This window comes from Sitodiplosis mosellana, unplaced genomic scaffold (genome assembly GCF_009176505.1).
Source record: "Sitodiplosis mosellana isolate CC-2019 unplaced genomic scaffold, AAFC_SMos_1.0 Smas_scaffold_5, whole genome shotgun sequence".
NCBI lineage: Eukaryota > Metazoa > Arthropoda > Insecta > Diptera > Cecidomyiidae > Sitodiplosis > Sitodiplosis mosellana.
This window is the reverse complement of record NW_022595248.1, coordinates 5,095,598-5,105,922: the sequence shown is the minus strand read 5'-3', so window position 1 is coordinate 5,105,922 and position 10,325 is coordinate 5,095,598. Positions and strand designations below refer to the sequence as shown.

General features: G+C 38.5%; 1 protein-coding gene across 4 annotated transcripts in view; it reads left to right on the top strand.

The window, feature by feature from the left end:
• Positions 1-5,116: 5,116 nt before the first annotated feature.
• The window catches only part of LOC129566860 (zwei Ig domain protein zig-8-like), a 29,444-nt gene continuing 24,235 nt past the window's right edge, over positions 5,117-10,325 (top strand). The window contains exon 1 of one of the 4 annotated variants that reach the window (XM_055443157.1): positions 5,117-5,437. The gene's annotated coding sequence lies outside the window, so the exon portion shown is untranslated. Of the gene's footprint in view, positions 5,438-5,658; positions 6,091-10,325 lie in introns of those variants that run through there. The other 3 variants (XM_055443154.1, XM_055443156.1, XM_055443155.1) reach the window with 3 other exon arrangements.

Genomic DNA, 10,325 nt, shown 5'->3' with positions numbered 1-10,325 from the left:
CCTTCTTGATACAGCAGGCAATGTGGTATATGCTGCTTGTGGTGTTGGTGTGTCAAAGAGACGAAGCGAGTATGCATGCGATACTCTTAGCTCACGTAAATCGATTGCAAGCGAAATAAATCATTAAAAAGTCCTTCATTTATCAGAAAATGAGACGATGCTAAGGGAACTAGAGAGAAAGCAAAATCATTTTTCTGCGAATTAACGCACACTGGGTAATGATTTACTTGCATGCGCTTGTGAGATTTCAGCAAAGAGCTAAATATTCGCATGAAATGGTTCATTAAAACATATTTTGCTGTCGCATATTTCATTTTTCGGAGCGAAAATAAATGAATGAATTGCGACGGGGAAACTGAAAACATTTTCCGATGAAATTTGTAATGCCATTGAATGTTTGAGCCGTTTTTAGCAAGAGAAAAAAAGATGGAATAGAAATCGGATTGGGGCCGTTGAGAAAGGTAGCATGGATTCGTATCCAAGGTAATGAAATGGAAAAGTTTTTCCGAAATTACTAACCGCATGCTAAATGACGAACCGTTAACACAAATGCCGTACATTTGGGATAAAAATACATACATACTCACACTCGCAATGCTAAATGGGATGAGTGGCGGAAGCAGCAGCAACAGCCACGACAATGTCGACGGCCGGAGAGGCACACCCTTATATATATTTCTACCGCATGCTTTATGATTTATTTAATTTTAATGTTAAACGGTTTTCGCTCGAATGAAAAAAGCGCACCGACGAATTTTCTCCGGCAACGGAATGAAACTGATTCTTCCGAAACTTTGACAATAAACATTTGGTGTATTCGAAATGTCGACGATACAAAGAGCCGTAAAATGCTGAGGCGGAATGGGAGAAACAACACGCACACACACACACACACTCACCGCGTGTATACACACAGAGGAAAGATATGCGTTGGTAGAATGAAAAAAGTGTTGAGTTTCACACCTTTCATATTTCTTCCAGCGATTTTTGCCACCTTCAATTTATGCGTTAGCAACAATTTCACGTTCATTTGATATACGTTTACATATTTACACTCGCCTGACTTCCCCTGGACCAAAACGTCTCGCTCTCAATACGTATGTTAACTGGAAATTCATCTCATTTGCATTACAGCAGCTGAACACAACAATGAACAACGCACCATCGAATATTTGTTCTAATATATTTGGCTCCAATATTTTCCATCGCTCTCTTTCTTCGCTTTTTTATGCGATTTTTATTGGTCTGGTGAAAAATGTAATTCTTTTTAGTTCGTTGCACCTGCAGCAGTTCTTGGTTTGATGCTAAAAGTGAATTATCATCATTCTATCGATTTTTGTTTTTAACACAAAGGCAATTTTAACCAAGAGCCAATTTTGATGTGCGGTGATTGTTCGATAAAGAATTTCAGTCAGATGTATCATAAAAATATACACCGTCTGTCAAAAAGAACACCGAAGAGTCACCTTAGAAGACAGATGTGCTACCAATTTATTTGCAGCTTTTTTATTGCTTCGCATCGAAGCTGTGAGAACAATCTACACTGAAATGGAAAATAGTTTAAAAACACTGGATAACACGAGGATAATACCAAAGATTAACTCAGTTCTCACATGTAATAGAGTCACTGTGAAGTACGAAAAAGTTTAGCTCAAATACATTTCCCATATCATATCATTGTCGTCCGAAGTGAATAGAATGCCCGAGGACGAGCAGCAACAGCAAAAAATCGAGAAGTTTTTATCGAAAATTGGAATCGAATCAAATTAATAACTGTGTACGACATTCACTTGCCATCAGATCGATTTCTACTTGCTCTCTATTCATTTGTTTCAAATCTATCTATTTTTGCACTCTCGTATCCATGAAAATCCAGTGTATTCAGGCGCTTAGTATCAGAGCGGGCATTTAGTTTGGTTCAATCGTTTAAAAAAATCGTTCCAAATTGAAGCATTGTGTGCTTAAGAAAGATTGATTAAATAAGCTTGCAGGTGAACGGTAGTTGTGATGCCAGTAAGAAAACGGAAAACGCAAGAGCGAGATACCATGAAAAACTATTCAATACATCGTTTAACGGGTTTTGTATCGCTGGCAGGGTGACATTGGCACATCTCTAAAGTGGCTATCAAAATGAACATTGAAAGAGCGCATAGAAGATAAATGCATTGTGATTTTGTTACGGTTGATAGGTGCTAATCTGTTATAGCCAATGGTCATGCTCGTTGCATTTTTGTCCTTCATTCGCTCATATCATCGGCCCCGTTCAGTTTGCTCTTCCTCCTGCTTCTCGGCTCCCTCCGTTCAGTTTGTTGTGTATTGTGTGAGAAGTTGTCTCATTTAATCCCGATTAAAGTTTTCCTTTTCGGATCGGATTTCGATTGCTGCTTGAAAAGAGACTAAATAAAAAGCATCACAGTCTTTGTCTGTACGACTCTATCATCTGGTGCGCAATGATCCCCTCATTCGCTATGAATTATAGTTTGTACTTTGCGTTTATCGTCTCATTTCAAGCGAATCTCGCCAAACCATTTGGCGTTATTCTTTCTCTCTCTCCCTCTCCTTACCGCGCTTCGATTTTCCGAATGGCGATTTATTGCAATCCATAATGTTCTCTCTCTGCATCATCGTATTTGGTCAGTGATAGAGTTGCTTCATTTATTAAGCTTTCCGGATTGATTGCTTGAAACTGGTTCTTCTCCGTTTTTATTCCTTCCTCGCATTTCAAACATTCATTTTGAGCCGTTTTCGTGTTGTCAATCGACCTCGAACACTGCGGGACGGCCACGTGCAGAGCAAAGAAGAAAGAAAGAAAGAGAAAGAAAAATGTACGTAGCTCAATGTGATCGATATTGTGCGTGTATTATTAGGCAACCAGAAAGAGAGAAAGAGATTTGGCAACTAAATCGGCTACTGTGTATTACGTAGTAGCATTTCTGTCTGTCAATCCACCGTTCCAACCACCATATCTCTCTCCCGGCGAGAATGGAACAAAACCCAGGCGAGAGCAGTACATATGGCCCGAGAAGTCGTTAATCTTCTGGCAATATCTTAAATTCTTAAGCCATTATTTATAATGTATGAATCGATACGCAAGCGATAAATCTTCGTGTTTAACCCGTTTTCTGTAGTTCGGAAAATCGAAATTTATCACTTGATTATGTTGAAAGCGCTGCTTCCACCTGCGCTACCGTTTTCGGAATTCTCTTTTGCTTTCTCTCTCTCTCTAGTTCCACTCACTCTCGCCCTCTCGCCGCACAATCCGCATTGTTTTCATTTGCAGTGCAGCACGTCGTTCAAACCGAATTTGTAATTGTTCGCCAGCAAGAAAGGTGCAGTATTGGTCTAAATACCGAGTAATTGTTTTCAATATTATTGTGTTTAATTCCAATCTGCCCGATTTCGAAGGAGCTGCCGTTTATTTACAGTCCAATGAATGCATCAATTATTTCGACAACGCAAAGCACGCTCGAAATGCATTTTGCGATTTGCTGCTAACTGCTCATTTTCTCTTTCTATCCCGGACGCTCTGTAGCTCATGATGCTGCATAAATTGCCACCTCAAGTACAATATGATTCAATTTATAAAACCTGATTGGGACTACGCTCCGGTTTAAATTATTGCACATTCATTGTCGAGGTTCAGTTCGGCCAGAGTTGTTGGTGGTTTTTCTCTGTTTCCACGATTTTTCACGTGTATACATCGTAATTAGAGATAGAGAGTGAAACTGCAATGAGTTCTAATCAGAATTTGGATGGCCACAGATATTTCACACCATTGAAAGCACACAGATAACCATGCCAATAATTACGCGAATGCGATACGCTTTATCGATTTTACCCGGTGCGGTTTACACAAACATTTTTTTTCGGAGTAGACTAGCACGGGTGTGTGTGCTGCATCACATAATTTGGTTAATAAAACCTCGTTTAAAATCAATTCCATTGGCAGTATCAATCAATATATTTCAATCCGAAACCGCTGCACATTAGTCAGGCCACACCTCAATTACTTTCAATTTTCGCACAATGCACAACGTTCGTTCGTTCGTTCACTCATCTCCATCCAAATCCCGCCATCCAAATTTAATGAATACAAATTAATATTTTATTTAGCTGTAACCAAATAATTACGGCAATCATTTAGTCTCTCTCTATTGCACTCGCCCAGCGATTCATTCGCTCAATCGCATCAGTCAATTGCATGCGTGCAGTTTGTGATATGTCGTCCACTTCATCACGTTTGAACAAGCCACAGGACACTTGTGCTTATTAAACTGGATGCAGCATAGAGAGAGACAAAGAGAGAAAGTGAAAAAGCGGCCCGTGGTGACTGATGACTGTTGAGATTTGAGGTTGGCAAATCAATGCTTGGTGTCAATTGCATTCGACCAACAATTGCAATGACTGATTTCAACTCGTTGCCTTTCCATTGATGCAATTACGCTCTTCATTGGTTCCCATTTTTTTGCTCGCACGTCGCTAAATCCAATTGTTCCACCACTCCATTTTGCTTTAACTAATTTCAATCGCTTTTTTTTCTCGTTCACGCCAAATTTCATTTGGACGCTATATCGCTTTGAAAGCACATTATCACCGTCATTCATTGGAATCAAGTTAATGAATTAAAATAAACAGTTTCGTTTTTGAACGGAAAATTGCAATAATCACTCTTCAGTCGGATAATAGTAATCCATTGACAGTCTTTTAGATGTTCGAGTGCTAGCTCGTGAGATGTTCTATGCGTTGTGTGTGTGTCCCTTTTTTGCTTGCCTTCTCAATATGCTGGAAATGATGAGCAGGCTAAAAGTGTGTATTTGCTCGTGTGTCGAGCTGGGGAAATGGTGGATAATGTGCGCACAAGCGATGCTGTTTCCAACAGAAAGCCGTCAAATATGTTCCACAGTAAGAAAACGTTGACTTTATTAGCACATTGGAATATTGGAAATGAAAAGCACAATTCTCCTTTTGTGCTTATGAATAAATTCGAGCGGTATCGGCTCCGCTAACAGAGAATACAGCCGGAAAACCAAAGCATGTGTGTCGCTGCTGACACTGCTGAGCGTGTGAGACTCCGAAAAATGAAGATATGAACATTGTCTCTGCATAAGCGATACTCAGTTGTGAATTATCGAGTGTTCGAATCACACGTCCCATCAAGGTATCACACGGTCGAAACTGTCGAACGTCTCAACCGCGCCGTTCTCTATATAAATATACGTAGGGAAACTTCGGACACATTCATTGTTGCAATTGATAGTGTGTACAAAGTGAAACGGACATTTATAACGGTAACTTCAATGGGACTCACTGAGATCGTGTATATTTGATGAAATTACGGTGTTTTGTGCGATTGAGTTGATTTTTCGGTTCAGAAATTTCAAATCTTTTGACCGTTGGTTCGGTTTGATCGCTAATAGCAGGGGAAGAAAAAAATTATGTAAGGCATTTATTTCAATATTCAAAGAGAAAAAAGAATGAAAATTCGGTGTAAATTTTGGTGTGTGTGTGCATGAAAAAAGAATGTGTCAAAAAGTGAAAATTAATGAAGAAAATTGTGTGGGAGCTGATAGAAAGGCGCATAAAACATTTTTGAATTTAGCTCATAGGATCAATTGGATGTTAATGAAAAAAAAAGGAAGTTAAGCGCGTAGATTTGCAGAACAAAGGAGCTTTCCATTCAGTCGTTGTGCCATTGAAAATTAGTGCTTTTGAAATTTGGCTCAATACACATCAACTGTGGCATGGTTCAAGTGAATTTGTAGTGCGGAACTAAAAGAGACGTGAGAACCAAACAGAAGGAGAGAGAGAAAAAAATTACGAATTTCGCCTATTTTCGCAAGTTGTTCAAGGCTCAGTAACCAACAAAAGCAGCAAGTAGCAGTTGCTAAGGGCGCTTTGTGATCTGGATTACAAAAATATCACACCATAAATTTTCGCAGCAAAAACCATTTTTAGATTTCAGTTTCTCGACCGAATGAAAAGGATCTTTTTCCGAAGTTTTCAAACGATGATTATATTATATTATGCCATTGAAAAACGTGCCAACAACACACTTAATTGCTACATGGAAGCAGCGGAAAACTTCAGATGGTAACATGCATATATAGATTTTAACTAGATCAAGTGCCATAAACACACAAAAGAAATTAGTGTTTAACACAAAATTGCGCTTGACGTCACCAAAAATTGAACAAATTGGTAATTCTTTAGTGGGGCGGAATGGGTCGGTTGGTTGATTTTCAATCAAAAGTTTCCCAATTTTGACGCACTATTATTCATGAATACGTGTCAAATGCTTTAATTACTCATTACGCATCAATCACACTAAATTCGATTACAATTTGGTTGTTGTGGCGTGTTTGTTGACGGGCGAACGATCGTTTGGTCGGCGATAAATCGTGGCACACAGTGGAAACTGATGAAGGAGCAAAATTATTCTCAAGACATTTGATTTGTCTCGTATGGTGGACGCGGCACGAATACAAATTAATTATTAACATGGGAGATTGTTGGGTATCCATGCTACTTGCAAACGATTCATTCACAACGCGTACATTTCGGCTGTGTTACTACCATACTGATGCTGATGCTTTGCTATGGATATTTTTGATGAGTTTCGGTATATTGATACATTGTACTATAGTTTAATATATATGTGGATGATTGTTGTCGGGGCTGGAATTTGGAGCGCATAATGTACGAAGCGTTTGTTTTTGGCTCACATCCTATCGATTTTGGATCCGTTCATATGATTGATTAAAGACCGTGAAGCACGAATTATTTCAATTTCCAACAAAAGTAGCAGCAACAATATCGACTCAACATTAACGTGATTAATCCGATCGCCCCTAAACAGTGCAAGCAACATCAACCAGACTATAATGATGTTCGATTTCGAAACAGAAAAAGAAAATAAAAAAAAAACTTTCCGTCAATCGCACAAGCTCAAAGAAACTAAAACAAATCACACACGCACACACTATCGCCTACGATCAAAGCTACGAAACACTAAAATATTCCGTTTATGCTTTGTGCACGTATATTTCGAAATGGATGCGGAATGTTTTGTTCAGAATAATCTTATCGTAAAATATAGATACATAATTCCATTCGGTTATCCGGTTAAAGCATCTGAATCGAATTTTATTCGGCGAGAAGACGATAGAAACCGAACCGATGCGGCGCGCAAACACATTTTGCATAGAGGTCCAAGTCCAATACAAAGGTCGAATATTAACATTATCGATCGCAAATAATTCACAAGACATATTTGTTCCGTATGTATATATCTATGTGGTGCTGGTGCTGGTGCTGGTGATGCAAACATAATCCGTAAATGTGTATCGTTTTGTAGCCAGACGCGAATCATTTCTTTTTCTGTATTCTATTGTGTATCATGTTTATGACAGAAAACGATTCAAAAGCAAAACGACTATCTCGTCCTTGCTCACAATCGCCAATCGGCCCAATTTTCGAACAAAAAAAAAAACCAATGTTATTCTTTTCATTTCCAGTTATTTTTTTTCTCCTCACCGATTGCGCACACATTTCAAATTCTTTCAATTCATAAATTCAAAACAAATAAACAACACGAGAAACACACACAAACCAATAAAAGACAGAAAGAAACTGATGCGAGATGAAGGGAGACAGAGCCGAAAAAAGGCACACATAAAATGTCTTCTTCATGTCTAATCGAATAATACGCTTCATTAACTTAGGAATGTACCCAACAGAAAAGAAAATTGTGAGTATTTTGAATGGAGTCTATAAATGTGTTGGTGTCGATGGTACAAACAATTCGATTTAGTTCGTTTCTTCCCCCTTGTCTTTGTTTCTCTCTCTGAATTCGTTCAAATCGACACCACCAAACGAAAAAGAGAGCAAACAAAATACTAGGAAATTATTAAGCTACCAAAACATGAAATAAAATTGGTCGCTGCGACCAGTCATAAAAAGCTACAAGTTACGAAGCATTTCCGGTCCCCTCGACGCTCCTCTCATTCCACATCGATAGCTATTCAAAAGATGACAGCTCAAATAGATAAAACATTTTCGCTTGTTCTCGTTCCGTACTTTTTCCACTGAAAACTGACTGAAATCATGATCGCATGGCATTCGCATAGGCAGCACTCATACCAACAAACATACCAACGCTCGTTCACTGCGCACAACAAAAACAAAACTTCTATCGAATTTTAAACGTGAACAAATCAAATATCAGAAATTTTTGGGAATTTTGTGCAAACACGCGCCCAGCGCAAAAATGTCGAAGCAATAAAATAGCAGCGAGAGCACTCAAGACATGTACATCATGTGTCTGACTTTGTTTGTGTATGCGTGATATGCCCGAAATTGCAAGCTATCGCATTCACACTTTTTCTTCTGTTTGGCTTGATATGTCAGCTTCACATTTCGTATAATTTTTTCGACACGCTTTCATATTTTGATACTGCTCATTGAATCCATACGACGCTAATGATTTTTTTGTCGTCGAATGTTTTTTTTTCTCGAAAGGATTTCAATTCGGGCCGTCCGCAGTTCGATTGGCAAACAATTTTTGTTATGCCTAGCCACAACAACGCAAAATATTTTTTCTGCGATCTCATATTTTTCTCATGAAACATGATGCCAATACACTTTCCTCGGAATTTTTGTTTTTGTTTTTCTGTCTACGACTCGGTCATAAAAAAGCACAACAAATTCTGCCATCTTAAACATTGATTTCAGAAAATTTTTCTACGCTCAAAAAAAAGAGAATTGGATAACGATATGTACACGGTTCTGTTTTTCTCTCTCTCTCTCTCTCTCTCTCATTGGCGCGCACAAACAATAGTCGACATAAAAATTGATGTTTCATTGAAGAGTAGCGAAAAAAGAGAGCCAAACATCATGCGTTTAATAACTTGGAATTCCCTACGCAAATAAATGAAATTACCAATTTGTTGTTCGCTTAAGTTTGGGAGTCGAATCTGCATAGGGTAAATCGAATAAGGACGGAATATGAACCAAAACAAAACGCACGCGCACAAACTCAATGGTCTATTTGAGATGTAGTGCAAGGCATTACACTTGAAAAAGATTTCATATTTTTTGATGACCTCTCGACGAGCTTACTTCGGCAAGCTGCTTTGCATTCGATTTAACTCGTCAGACCCACTCGCAAAGCAAACTTATTGGTTAAGTTACAGTGTGTTTTCCTCGAGTCAGCCAAAAAAAAACAACTTCAATTGAATGTTGTAACCAATATTAACAAACATTTCCGTTTTCCGCGAAATAGGATCGCTTGTGGAAGAGCGACACATACTAAAGCCCACAGAAGTATGCACCAGTTCATCGACGAGGACGATACAAATGAGTTTTTTTTTATCGGAGTTGTTCTCGCTCTCATCTTAACCTCCTTTCCCTTTTCATCTTCTCTCTCTCTCTCTCTCTCTCTCTCTCTCTCCCTCTCTCTCTCTCTAAAATGGGATAGCCGCAGAGTCGGGAAAAAAAATTAGCGCAGCAAGTTTGTTCCATGTTCGTTGTGAAAATAATTTTATGAACATTACATAGCGCGAGATAGATTAGAACAAAAAAAGAAAATGAAATTTCGGTAATTTGAATAAAACATCCAATTTATTTCTCACTCGATGATGAACACAACAATTTTTTCGGTTCAATTTTTCTTCCTTCGTTTGTTCTTTGTCGTCTTTATCTTTTTGCTCTCAATTGTTATGTGCCAGTTTATTTTGTCAATTTCAGTTGGAAATTATGCGAGTGATGTGCACATTTTGAGTGGCATCGTCTCATTATTTTTAATCGCAGCAATTTTATATTTTCAATTTCACTATCAAAATTTTTTTTTTGTGTTATGCCGCATTTGGTCTTGGTGGAAAAAGAAGTAGAGAAAAACCAACCAACAAGGCCTAACCACCACCGAGATAAGTAGCAAGATGAAAAATGTTACGATAGCAAATGAAGAACACCCGCTAGATGTGTTGCTCTCTTGAACTGGAGGGAGCAGAAACGATATGACTAATCTTTATCATGCAATGAACTTGCTCTCAACAGCTTTGATCGTGTGGCTGTGTTGTGTTGTGGCTACAATATAATGACCTCGCATTTGCACTAGAAATACCAGCCTGCCTGCCAGTCAGCTATCAAACAACGTTACTAGCACAAAATACGGCCGAAAAAGACTCCATCTCTCATTTATATTTCTTATTTTTCTCTCTCATTGATGTGACTTCTTCTTTTTTGCTCGGTCTTCATTTTGAAAAATGAAATATTTTTCGCCGCTGGAAACCGAAATGCTCACTGTGCGTAGTAGTACCACGGGTATA